The 2,578-nt window shown below is 28.5% G+C and overlaps 1 long non-coding RNA gene across 1 annotated transcript in view; it reads right to left on the bottom strand.

Annotated features, from left to right (window-relative positions):
* LOC111614477 overlaps positions 1-758 on the bottom strand; it is a 10,542-nt gene extending 9,784 nt beyond the window's left edge. Inside the window, exon 1 of the long non-coding RNA XR_002754939.1 lies at positions 485-758. This is a non-coding gene — a long non-coding RNA (uncharacterized LOC111614477). The remainder of the gene's footprint in view (positions 1-484) is intronic.
* Positions 759-2,578: the final 1,820 nt, after the last annotated feature.

Raw genomic sequence — 2,578 nt, forward strand, 5'->3', positions numbered from 1 at the left:
CTATGTCTTGGGCTACTCAAATATTTTACGTTTTTGATACTAAATTAACATCTGAAGTATAATTTTTTATTGTTTTTATATTTTTCAATATATTTATTTTGTTTGTACAAAATAAAAAAATAATTTTTAACAATACAATAGTCTTCATTAAGCTTAACAGCGACAAAAATTCAACGCGAAGTGACACGCAACGGAGAAAAATTTCAACATGGGATAGGTTAATATATTTTTTTGTACATAATCAGTTATCTGAAATATCGATTTTCTGAACAACCCCAGTCCCCAATTGATTCGGATAATCGACACTCTACTGTAATGTCATAAAGTACATTTTGCCAAATACTTTTATATTTTGTTAAAAAATCAAATTATCATCAGTTACACATGCTAGATTTATGACAATGATTACATTGTACATAAAATGTACAATAAAATAATGTAATATTATGTACAGTTCAAATCAAATAATATAAACTTTACTTACAGTTTTTGATAAATTCTTAGCACAAGATCCTTTAGTTTTAATGCCCACTAATGGATGTAAATGAAATCTTTCAGATTGGTGTAATTCTGATAATGAAGAATTTAAATTTTTTCGAACACGATTTCTTTTCCCATAAAATATAATAATGTGAACTCCCGAAGACAACTTCTGTTTTAATTTCCACAAAAATCTACGTAAATGTAAAAACTATAATTAAAATTAAAATGCAATTATAATACTAAATTAGAAATGACATGTTTATAATTAAAATTATATGTCCAATTAATATTTATTTTTGTTCATTTAAAATAAATTCTGAAATATAAAGTTGAATTATCCACTGTAGTTAATCTACTGAATTAAACAATGCATTTTTAACAGTGATACTTCACCCATTTAAAGGTGTATTGTTTAACTCTGAAATATATTATGAGATAATTAGATGGTATAACAACTCAAAATAAAATTCAGTAAAATAATACTTTTAGTTATATAGAGATGAGCAGCAAATTTCTTTCAGGTCTGTAAACAGCTAGCAAGTGGTAACCATCACAGACATTATCAAAGTCAGAAATAAAAAACAAAACAAAAACTGCTCAAAATAAGTAAAATACTTCAAATTATATATACAGTGGAACCTGACAATGTGACCAACTCAGTAACATAACCACCTTCCTATAGTGACCAATTTTATTTGGCCTGAAATTTACTCAATAGATTTTAGGGATACTTTTTCTCTGTATAGTGACCACCTACTTATTGTGAAATGTGACCACTGTTACATCTGATTTTCCTGAAGTGTAACCTGTTCAATTGACCACATTATAGAAAAATATGATGGATTGTGGGTTTTTGGTTACTAGTAATCCTAAGTGGATTTGAGGAGAAAGTTAGGTATAATGTCTAACTTTCTAGGCACTAGTGATTATAAATTTTGGGATGGATTTTTATAATTGTTTAGAAAACAACTTCTCTCAGAATCACTGGGAAGCATCCATGCATAAGAAACATTAGCTGCATCCTTTGTGTTATGTTCTTATATCCTTAATGGAGGTGATGCTATGAGAAAAAACGAGAGCAACATTAGATGCTTATTCTACACCATTAAGTACATCTTATTATTTATTTGTTGTGATGTAATAATATTTTTATCACTATAGTAGCACATTAGGCTAAAAAATTATCTTCTATTTTAAATTTTTCGGAATTTTAAGATAATTTAAACATATTGTTTGATGCATTCCATATTCAAATTGTACTGGTCAAAAAGCCTGAGGAAGACCATGAATATGGTAAAAAATGTTAGTTTTATTTAATTTTTATCATTACTGGGATATAATAAGATTATTGTGTGTTAATTATAATTGTTTAGGCTATAAATATCTGAAATGTCTAGCAATCTTGTTTGGGCAGAATTTAGATGTGATATTTCTGAAGTTTTCTGAAACTCCAGAAAAATCACATCGTTTTCTAATGTACTGAGCTTCTCTCCTATTTGTTTACATTAGTTCATTCTGTAGTTTTGTATGTTTTGTTTTTTACTGAGAGCATCTAAAATCTGTTAATCTACAGTTCTGCAGTCCTAAATTACAGCTCAAACCAAGCCATATACAGCTTTCTCTGAAAGAAAAAGTTGAGGTTATTAAGTTTCTTGAACCCAATAGTCAACAAAAAGACGCAGCAAAGTTCAGGATAAGTAAAGCATGTATGAACAATATTCATAAATAGAAGGTAGAGTACTTTAAACGTTATTAAGACAACGAAAATGGAGACCATTCCATAAAAGTATGAAAGACAGCAAATTTTGAGATAAATGCTGCTGTTCTGAAATGGTTTCAGCTAATACATGGCATGAATTTGCTGAAACCATCTGGCCTACTATATGAACGCTAAAGGAAGTAGCATTCACACTTTCAGAAAAGCTTCATATTCAGAACTTTAATTAATGAATCAAACGACTCACTCAAATCATTTATGCAAAGACAAGCCATTTCAGAGAAAGTACTATGTGGAGAATCAAATAATGTATATGACATAACAGCAGAAAACTTCAAAAACAGGATATCCCAATTTTGATGCAATTAATGTACATAC

Source organism: Centruroides sculpturatus, unplaced genomic scaffold (assembly GCF_000671375.1).
Source record: "Centruroides sculpturatus isolate CEXI.00-Female unplaced genomic scaffold, Cexi_2.0 scaffold2203, whole genome shotgun sequence".
NCBI classification, from domain to species: Eukaryota; Metazoa; Arthropoda; class Arachnida; order Scorpiones; family Buthidae; genus Centruroides; species Centruroides sculpturatus.